The sequence below is a fragment of the Callithrix jacchus genome, chromosome 3 (assembly GCF_049354715.1).
Source record: "Callithrix jacchus isolate 240 chromosome 3, calJac240_pri, whole genome shotgun sequence".
NCBI lineage: Eukaryota > Metazoa > Chordata > Mammalia > Primates > Cebidae > Callithrix > Callithrix jacchus.
The window spans coordinates 80812018-80823633 of NC_133504.1; the positions used below are offsets into that span (position 1 = coordinate 80812018).

The 11616-nt window shown below is 39.5% G+C and overlaps 1 pseudogene; it reads left to right on the forward strand.

The window, feature by feature from the left end:
• Positions 1-5863: 5863 nt before the first annotated feature.
• LOC100408000 (kelch-like protein 12 pseudogene) lies at positions 5864-8832 on the forward strand (annotated as a pseudogene).
• Positions 8833-11616: the final 2784 nt, after the last annotated feature.

The window sequence follows — 11616 nt, forward strand, 5'->3', positions numbered from 1 at the left end:
GTCAGGCCATAGATTTTCTGATTCACACTTGCTCCTGGATGTAGCACTCTGGGCTTATGGTGGCTTTATAATGTTCTACCCTTTGGCAGTTTCTACACTCAGAATTTTACCCCTATTCTCACACTCAGCTCAGCTCTTCAGGCTGTTGGCAACTTTTTCCAAACTATGTAGATGCCTTAAAGGATATATGATCTCAACAGCTAAATTTATGTTTACTTCTTTTAATTTCCTTCCTATCCTGGATCATTGAACCATAAATCTTCACTATCTCATTAGTTATTTTATGCCTTAAAGCATGTTTTTAACACACACACATATATATATATATATATATATATACACACATACGCTTTTTCAACTCACTTGGTCTCTCTGTCTTAAGAGTTTTTCCCTCAATTTCCCACTGTTATTGGTAGTTCAACCACCAACCAATCTCTGTTAAAAAGGTGGCTTTCCTCTTGTACTTACCATCACATCCATGAAAAGAGAAAAGTCCTCAGGAAAAAAGAGAAGTAAATAGGTAGTTCACCAACCATATTAGTTTCCTAGGACTGTTATAACCATGTACCATAAATGGAGTAGGTAAAAGCAAAGAGACTTACTCTCTTCAAGTTCTAAAAGTCAGACTCTGGAAATCAAGCTGTCAGCAGGGCCATGTTATTTCTTAAGGGTTTACAGAAGAATCCTTCTTTGCCTCGTCAGCTTCTGGTAGTCCCAGGAGTTCTTTGGCTTGTGGCTGCATAACTCCAATCTCTGCCCTTGTGTTTTCAGTGTGCATTTGTTTTTGTGTGTCTTCTCCTTTTATTATAAAGATAATAGTGTGACCTCATCATAACTAGTGACATCTGCTGAGACCCTGTTTCCAAAGTCTGAAGTTCTGATGGATATGAATTTTAGTAGACACTATTCAATGTATTAAACTTAGTCTGCTTCTTTTCTTACCAGGATTCTATCCCCTCCCTGGTTTTGTCTAATTTGGTTGTTCTCTAGTGCCTTAGAATAGTTGCTTTTATATTCATTCCATTTTCATTACTGTTATTAAGTGAATATTTTGTCTAATACAAGCTACTTTGTCATGAATAGAACCAGACTTTTTCCTCTAGTTTTCTTTTTCTCAATGCTCTTGATAGCAGCCTGAAGGTGTTGCCATCTATCAGCTTTATTCCCTACAGTATGTTGTACAACGTCATACTGATAATGAAAACTCAAATGGTATTATATTAAGTGCATCCATGCATATATCTACTACTAAATTAAAATGTTATCTTGCAATGGAATGCTTGTAACTTTGTCTGCTACAAAGCTGAGTGATTTTGTATGCACAATGCCTGACTCACCATGTGATGTATACTAGAAACTCACAATATATTTATTTAATAAACAAGTTTATAGTCGAATATGGAGAAAAGAATTGTCATGATCATTATATCACAAAGACAGAAGGAACCTACTCTGATATATAAACACAAGAAGAAAGCAAAGGAGTGAAGTTTGAGTCTGATTTTGGTATAATTATTTTAATGAAAACAGATAAAATTAATAAACATCAATAAATGTACCAGATAACTCAGTAATTACATTATATATTTTAAATTTCAAATTAATTTTATGAGATATGATTCTTAGTTCCATTATGTGTTGATAAACTGACTCCTAGAAGACCATTCTGCTTCAGGTGACTCAACTAACTGCTACTTGAAACTCTAACTGTAAAAACTATACTCAGTTTCTCCCATGGGTTTTGATTTAATTTTTAAATCAATTTAATTTTCTCAACCATTTTAACATACAAAACATTTCAGGGATCAATTGATTCTGCAAATTGATAAATATAACCTAATTTGCATAAGAACGGTGGGGCTTAGGGTTTGACTTGGGAATTATACTATTTTTGGCCTGAGAGGCTTGCAATTTAGGTTTACTAACTTGGTCTGTTTGCTCAATGTAAAATAGAGACAGAATAAACATATCAAAAGCTGAGCTTAGCTGGAGAGCTGATCTGACAGATGCCGCAGTAGCCATTAAGACAACATGTCATCCCCTTATGTGGTTTAAGACAGTATTATCCCTTTTACCAAAGTCTTCATCATTTCATACATGTCCAAGAAAGTAAAGTGTTTATGTAAGGGATATAATTTCAATACCCAAAAATAGATGCTCAAGAAGGGCAAAAAAAATAAATAAATAAAAAGCCTTTATTTTTCATAAAAAAAGACAACATGTCAAAATGAAAACAATAGTCCAGCCATTAATCACTTACAGCAAGAGAAGAGGATAAATAAAGCACCAACTCCTACAATATTCTATATTTGTCTATGGAAAGGTGCCACGTGAGGGTCAACTGTATCATAACAGATGAGAGGTGCATTGTCTCATAGCTGAAGGAGTTCTGAACTGAAGAGTCCTGATATATACATATATATTTAGGTGGAGTCTCGCTCACCATGCTGGAGTGCAGTGACACAATCTCGTCTCACTGGAACCTCCGCCTCCTGAACTCAAACGATTCTCCTGCCTCAGCCTCCAGAGTAGCTGGGACTGAAGGTGGGCCACCACACCCAGCTTTTGTGTGTGTGTGTATTTTTAGTAGAGATGGGGTTTCACCATGTGGGCCAGGATGGTCTATATCTCTTGACCCCATCATTCACACACCTCAGCCTCCCAAAGTGCTGGAATTACAGGCATGAGCATGGTTCCTGGCCAACTCCTGATAGTTTATGGACCCAGGGGCTAGAGGCAGGGTAAAGGTGAATGATTAGGAGTGGAAAAGTAATAAGTACTAAATTCAGGTGAGGGAAAGTATTTCTAGGCTCTCTCCTTCCCCTCTATAAGTAGGTCTCAGTAGACATACCTAAGGAAGCCCTTAGGGAGAGCTCTTTATAGAGAAGCCTCCAGTGGATGCACCTGGTCTAGAAATGCAGCTGTGCTAACAACATGGCCAGCAAGGAGGACCAGAGTCTTGGCTGCAATTCCCTTCAGAGGCTGCAATGCATTGTTTGTGCACCACACTTGGTGTGGGGAGGGTAGTTTTCTCTGCAAGAACTGAAAGATACAGTTTTTGTAATTGCCTCTTGTTGGGCCTCATATACCACACATAGGTTTTCAATCTAGAGTTGGACTTCTTAATTTTGTCATAACTTAGAAAGAAATAATTTACAACTATGGTTAAATGGTTCTTTCTACTGTAGGAAATGTATTCTTTAATGAAGGCGATTTGTTACACATGTAGAATGCCAACTAAAATAGTCCAGCTGTTGTTCACATATTTTGGGTTGAAAGATTGATAACTCACATGCAATTTTCCTAGCATAATGGAAGAGCTACACGTCCTTGCAGTGAGAGTGCTTGAAAAATTTTACATAGAGCCATAATAATGAAGCACAATTCTGCAAACATTAGAATTATAGAATTATACACACATTTTAGATAAGATTTCAGTAAACATTCTATTTTTATTTCTGACATTCTATTGATAACATTGGCTTGTCAGTTTTGTTGAAGACAGTGAAAAAATAGCCTCAAATGAATGCTTATGTGACAAGTGTTCAATTGTCTTCTGAGTCGTGCCCTTTGACCATTAATTGTATATATATATGAAATAATATTTAAGATTCATGATTTTTAGGTTTAACAAATACTAGATTACCACCATGCCTTTATATATTCAGTAATACACACAAACATTAATAAAGAATTCTTTTGATTCTAGTAAAGGATTTAATCATGTTTTTCATTAGTAAATACACCATTGGATAACATTCTGTTGAGAAATCTAGGGCTATATCTTCCATCTGCAGTTTCTCAATCCTCCCTAATTTGTGTTTATGAAAATACTTGTAAACATTAACCAAGGATCTCCCAAGTATCCCAAACTGACCCATCAATCATAACTCATAGTCATTACTTTCAGAATGTACCTCTTTATATAGTTGAAAATGCAATGGCTTTGTTGTTTATGAAGCAGTGAAAAAGGAGTTTCCCGGTGGATGCTAAACAAATTTGTGTGTATTTTAGAAGACTTTCAGAATGCAACATCTAGAAACAAAATGCCAGAGAAGAAGCATTATTTAAATGGTTCTACAATGCATTCTAATACTGAATCTTGTGACCACACAAGTATATTATTTTTATTTATTAATACTTAACTCTACTGAACATATCTGTGGCAGAAAGGTTTAAATTTGCATGAACTATTTCTGGAGTCACTGAAAAATATTTGGGGTTTGTGTGTGTGCACGTGTGTGTGTGTGTGTGTGTGTGTGTGTTTAACTTTATTAAACTATGAGAACAACTCTAGGAAACCAGGACATGTACATACAGATAAATATTTTACTGAAGATTCCTCAGATTATCCAGTTTAATTCTACTTAATTCCATTCATTTTTGTTTATGAATTAATTATTCAACTTTCTTTATTCCATTTACAATTGGATCATTAATTAGTGATCCACAAGAGTTTAAGTAGAAAATGAGTTTATTTATAAAATGAAAACCCCTTTTCCTCCTTATTACCATCATTACTCAATGGTTTCTGTTTCATTATTTGCTTTTGTGGTTTGAACGTCATCTCCAAAACTCATGTTGAAATTTAATTGCCATTGTGATGGTATTGATGGGAGTGGCAGCCCATCTGGAGCAGCCTCTGTGAGGATACCAGCTGCAGCAGGGAGTTTCCCCCAGGGCTGTGTGCTCCATGGGCCTGGCAAAAGACGGGAACAGGTGGGAGCCCCACTCACTTCCAAGTCGGTGGGGCAGGAGCCCCGCCCTCCTGGATGTACCTATAGCTGCCAGCCCTGGCTGCAGACCCAGGCATCCCTGTACTTGTGGCCAGAAAGATCCCTGCCCCTGCTGGCTCTGAAGTGCCTATTCCCATTGCGGGCCTCTCCCCACTCTCGATGCCCACTTCAATTTTGTAGTAAAGTTAAGGCCAAGCTCAAGTGCTATCATGACCCAGCTGGGGCTGCACATGCTCCAGGTGATGTTGACACATCAATCCCCTGCTTCCTTAGCCCCCTCCAGACTTTGGGCACCAATGAGCATGAGAGGGAGGCCAAGGGGAGGCTTAAGGCAGTTTGGCATGGTCCAAGAGGCACTTCTTGGCCCAAACAACCAGGGTGCTGTGTATGACATGTTGATGGTGGCAGGAGGCAGACAGCTTCCTGGGCAGAGAGGAATGGTCTAGGTGAAGCTCCACCTTCCAGTCAGGGATAGCCTAACGCCTGGGGGCCAGGCTGTCAGTTATGGGTGGAGTCCAAAGCCTGGAAAGAGAATTTATGGTGCTTTTGGGAGCTCACTCATGGCCACCCATGAACCAATAGCCATGTACTTTGGGACACCCATGGACCAATTAGGAATTCCCAGCACACACACTCAGCCAGATTCAGACAGATGTCAGAACAACCTGCCAACCTACCTGCAGATAGAAGCTATGCACTTCAGTTCTCTCAGCTGGGGATTGCAGACATTAGGATGACCTGCCTGAGGAAAGGAGCTACCCACCACAGGTTTCCTCTCCACTGAGAACTGGACACTCACTGGGACAACATGGGGAAAGGAGCCACCACTTTGGGTCTCCTAAGAGCTATTGCCTATGGAAAGGAGCCACCCACTTTGGGTCTCCTAAGCGCTGTTCTGCTGCTCAATGAAGCTCCTCTCAATCTTGCTTACCCTTCAGTTACCCATATATCTTATTCTTCCTGGATGTGGGACAAGAATTTGGGACCCATTGAATGGCAGGACTGAAAGAGCTGAAAACAAGGCTTAACACCCTTCTTAAAACCCACCACACTGTGGGCAGCAAGATGGAGAAGAGATGTGGGGCCCTTCAGGGAGCCCAGACCTAGGGATTCCCAGAGCTTGGGCTATGACACCCTCTTTGGAGTCTTTGGTTCCTTTGCTCTCCAAGCTTCCAGGTGCTACCACATTCCCCTCATTTAGACATGGGTGCTCACAGTGGAAGCCATGTCCCGTACATCTGGTCCAGCGACAGCCTCAAATGGAGCCAGCATCTGTGCCAGCACTTGGAGCTGCCCACCCTGCAGACAGCATGCCTGGCTGTCCTTACTGGTTGGAACCCATGCTCCCTTGCCTACACACCCCTTGTTGATCCATGCCTGGATTGCACTTGACAGATGTGGGATCCAGACTGGTGGCACAACCTAAGTGCAGCCTGTCAAGCTGAGTGGGTGGAACAAGCCCAGTGGAAGAAAGCAATACTCAGACAGAAGGTGCTTCTGACCACAGAGGTTTCTGGTTGTTGAAACAACACCCCAAGGATCCTAGGACAGTATTAAAAGATAGGACCTTTATCAAATGATTAGACTATAAAGGCTCTGCCCTCATGAATGGACTAATGCTATCATTGTGGGAGTGGGTTAGTTAGTGCTAGTGTGGGTCCTTTATAAAAGAATTAGCTTCCAGGTTCTGTGTCTCTCTCTTGTAATCCCAGCACTTTGGAAAGCTGAGGTGGGAGGATCACTTGAGCCCAGTTGTTTTATACCAAACTGAGTGATAGAATGGGACTCCATCTTTACAAAAAATTTAAAAACTAGTCAGCTGTGTGGCTTGTGCCTGTGGTCCCAGCAACTCAGGAGGTTGAGACTGAAGGATTGCTTTAGCACATGAGATCAGGACTGCAGTGAGTCATGATTGCACCACTACACTCCAGCCTGAGTTAAAGAGTGAGACCCTACCTCAAAAAAAAAAAAAAAAAAAATAGTCAGATTCACTCCTCTCTTTGGTAGTTTTACTTGCCTTCCCACTTTCTGCCTTCCATCCTAGGATGATGTAGCACAAAGGTCCTCACAAGATGCTGGCCCTATGCTCTTGACTGCCCAGCCTTCAGAATATTGAGTCAAATAAACAAATTTTCTTCAAGTTACCTAGTGTCTAGGGTTATGAGGTAGCAGCAGAACACAAAGACACTTGATGGAATTAAATTTAAGTATTTGGGCATGTACTCATGTACCCAACTAATTTGTTGTGTCCTTTCCAATGTAACATCCATTGTCCAAATCTAGTATGATCCTCCCCAATGTATCTTTCACCCATTTTTTTATTTTTGAAATTATTTTTAGTACCACATATACCTAAACATTAACTTTTTAAGAGATGTTATTGATTTTCAAATAAATGTGTTAAAAAGCAATTCATGACATGAATACAAGAATATGCAAAACATATTGTGGAAGATCCTCCACACTTTAAGTGCTCAGGTTAGGATAAATGAAAAGAGAAATATAAAATTTTTGTTGATGTTGACTATTTGTAGATTCATTTCATTATGCTATACAGAGTTCTGAAACAGATGATAGAATTCTCATTCTATGAAATATCCTGTCTCTGAGATATGATGTTAGGAACTGTGGCAAAATAAGCAAAGATGGAGAACTGTTCAGTTTAATTCAACAAATATTTGTTTAACTCTTATGAACAATATATGTGCCAGGAATTGTACCAAGTGTTCAGAAGAGCCAAAGTTGAACAAGTCAAATCGGAAAGTCAGTGGACCCTTTAACTGCCTGAGCATTAGGGCTTTTGCTGAAGCCCACAATTGTGTTGACCTGATGCAAGCAGCTGCGGTTTTTAGCCAGAAGCATTTTCCTGAAGTGGTATAGCATGAAGAGTTCATTCTTCTGCATCAAGGAGAGGTGGAAAAGCTAATCAAGTGTGATGAAATTCAGGTGGATTCCAAAGAGTCAGTCTTTGAGGACTGGGTGAAGAGTCAGTCTCATCAGCTGGGTGAAGAATGCCAAGAAAGAATGGAAAGAATCCTTGCCTAACCTGCTATAGTATGTAGTATGGATGCCCCTGCTAATCCTCAGGTATTTCATGGATGTAATAGATGCTGATCTTTTCATCCACTGTAGTTTACAATGCAGGGTTCTGGCTGATGAAGCAAGAAAGTTTCATCTGAGGCCTGAACTTCAGAGTCAAATGCAGGGACCCAGGACAAGGGCTGGCCTAGGTGCCAATGAAGTGCTTTTAGTAGTTGGGGTTTCAGAAGCCAGCAGTTTCCCATCAACATGGTAGAGAAATGTGATCTCAAGAGTCAGGAGTGGATCTTTTTGCCAAACATCACTTGTAAGAGACGTTATGTGGCCTCGGTGTCCCTGTATGACTGAATCTACGTCATTGGTGGCTATGACAGCCATTCCCATCTTAGTTCAGTGGAATGTCTAGATTACACAGCAGATGAGGATGGGGTCTGGTATTCTGTGGCCCCTATGAATTTCCAACAAGGTTGTTCCGGAGCCACCACTCTGGGAGATATGATCTATGTCTCTGGAGGCTTCGATGGAAGCAGGTGTCACACCATTATGGAGCTGTATGATCCAAACATTGACCAGTGGACTATGCTGGCAGATGTCAGACAGTCTGGGAAGGTGTCCGACTCGTAGTGGCCTGCAGAGTGATCTACTGTCTAGGAGGATATAATGGCTTGAATATCTTAAATTCAATTGAGAAACATGACCCTTGTACAGGACATAGGACTACTGTTACAACAATGGCCACCAAGCATTCTAGTGCAGGGGTAGCCTTGCTGAATGACCATATTTATGCAGTGAGGAGATTTGATGGTACAACGCACCTTTCTTCCACCGAAGCATAAAACATTCGCACTGATTGCTGGAATGAAGAGTATGACCACTCCACCATGGTATGTAGGGGCCACAGTTCTTCAGAAGAGACTATGCAATTGCAGCATATGATGGTAATTCCCTGCTAAGTAGCATTGAATGTTATGACCCTATGGTCGACAGCTGGGAAGTCATGACATCTGTGGGAACACAATGCTGTGATGCTGGCGTGTGCGTTCTCTGCAAGAAGTGACCATTGTTAGATCACCATCCAGAGCTAGCGACCAGTCCAGTAAACAGCTAGCAGGAGAATCAAGAATTCTTTCCAGAATATCCGTTTCTCATTATAGGGACGGAGTGATTACAGGCACCAGTGCAGTGATGATTGTATTTATTTGAATCATACTCCCCTATGTCCTGGTTGTTGTTCCTGGGAAGGGTGGGTAACAGATACTCCAGGGAAAAGAGTGCAGATTGAATGGATGTGAGAGACTAAATAGCCTCTCCCACTGCCTTGAGGAGCACTTTCCTGTTGATTCTAATTTACCAGTGCTTAGTGTACTATATATGTATGTTGTGTCTCATATGTTGCAGAGAATGAAGATGAGTATAGCCTACTAGCTTGGGCAATATCCAGCCTAGATGATTGGAAGGATACCAATTTAAGCAGACTTGGTAAAATCTATATATTTTTTTCCAGGAACAGATACATTTTCTAATATACTGGTAGCTAGGGACAACACAGCTCCATTCTAGAGGGAAACAGAAGGAAGAACCCCACAAAACGTTGGGGGCAAGGGAGAGAGACTTATCTGACATTTCTTGTTGAGGACAGGTTTGGTATGTCAGAATTAAAGTTAGAAGAAGTTAACTGAATTTGATGGAATGTGAGTGAACCTAGAACAACACTGAAGTATTACATAACCTGGACGACTGAGAAGGGTGTATCATTTGAAGGATTTTTTATTCCCCCAAGGTCTTTCTAAGGTAGAATGTTACATATTTTGGCACTGGAGACAGCATAACAGAGTGAAAAACTGTTGGGATAAGGGAAGATGGCATCCATGTGGGAGTTCAGTATAGCTGAGGATAAACTAGAAATACCTGTGATTCTAAAGTCGTCTTATTCTCTACCAGGGTTCGTCTAGCCATGGCAATGTTTGCCTTGAATGGCAGTGAAAGCCTTTGTTTGTTGAATCAAATACTACTGCACTGTTACAATTCCACATTGTTAATTTGGGGATGGCTGGGAGTGACAGTAGCCTAGTAGTTCAACCACCTGATTACTGCCCCATTTTTTTAGGAGTAAACTTCTGCCAAGGAGTGGGTTGTACTGATGTGTTTGGTACACTTAGTATTTTTCTGCCATAAGTTTCCCTTACCTGGTCTTTAGTGTAGATTTTATTCATCACAGGACAGAATAATCCAGGCCAACCAAAATCCTTTTGCCAGTTTCAGTACCTCAGCTATCAACATTTCTGAGCTATCATTCAATGTTCCTCCGTGCCATGGAGTGAAGTTCTGGTTTTGTGGGAATGTGATAACCTAAACAACCTTTGCTCTGAAATTCCATTTTTCCCTTTTTCCCTGTATCATACTGACCTACAGAGTTAATTTCCTTTGTATTTAAAACTATATATTTTAAAATTCAATGGTCTCAAATGCCCTTTAGTACTCACAATCCCATGGGGGAAATTACTTTAAGCTATGTATTTTCTCACATCTGAAATCAGCATGCATCTTAAAATTAACACCCTGTCAAAATGTAACTGACATAGCTTTTACATTTTTAGTGTTACAAAAATAATGGAGGAATTTACTATCCATTACAATGAAATTTAGATTTGATAAAATATAGTGGTTTTACAAAAGACAGAACAACGTCAATGCTAAAATAAAGAGGTTAAAAATCCCTTTTGGAATACTTATTTGGTGATTTATTTGCATATCTCAACTTTTATTTCACTTTCAGTGGTAAGTGTGCAAATTTGTTATAAAGGTATAATGTGTGGTGCTGAAGTTTGGGGTACAAATTATCCCATCACCCAAGTAGTGAGCATAGTACCTAACAGATTTTCAACCCTTGCCCCACTCCCTGCTCTAGTTAGCCCCAGTATTTATTGTTTCTGTCTTTATGTCCATGAATACCTAATGCTTAGCTCACACTTACAAGTGAAAATATGAAGTATTTGGTTTTCTGTTCCTATGTTAATCCTGCTTAGGATTATGGCCTCCAGTTGTGTCCATGTTGCTGCAAATAACATTTTACTCTTTTTCTGGCTGCATAGTATTTACTGGTGTATTTATACCATATTTTAAAATCCAATCTACCATTGATGGTTACCTAGGTAAATTCCCTGTCTTTACTATTATAAATAGTGTTGTGATGAACATATGAGTTTATATGTCTTTTTGATAAAAGGATATGTTTCCTTTTTAATATATACCCAGTAATGGGATTGTTAGGTCTAATAATAATTCTGTTCTAAGTTGTTTGAGAAATCTTCAAACAGCTTTCCACAGTGAATTGACTAAGTTACATTCCCACCCAACAGTGTGTAAGCATTCCTTATTCTCTGTAATCTTGCCAACAGCTGTTATTTTTTTTACTTTTTAGTAGTAGTAATTCCATAGAAGTAAAATGATATCTCATTATAGTTTTGATTTACATTACTCTGATGATTATTGATGATTAGTATTATTTCATATGTTTATTGGCTGCTTGTGTGTCTTCTTTTGAGAAATGTCTGTTAATGTCCTTATACTCATTTTTTCATAGGTTTGATTGTTTTTGCTTGTTGATTTATGCTCCTTATGTTTCTTGATATTAGACCTTTGTGGGATGCATAGTTTAAAAATAATTACTACTATTCTGCAAGTTGTCTGTTTACTCTGTTGGTAGTTTTTTGACTATTTAGAAGCCCTTTAGTTTATTTAACTAATTAATTAATTGTCAACTTTTGTTTGGGTTACAATTGCTTTTTAAGACTTAATCACAAATTATTTACCAAGACCCATGTAAAAATGTGTCCCGAGT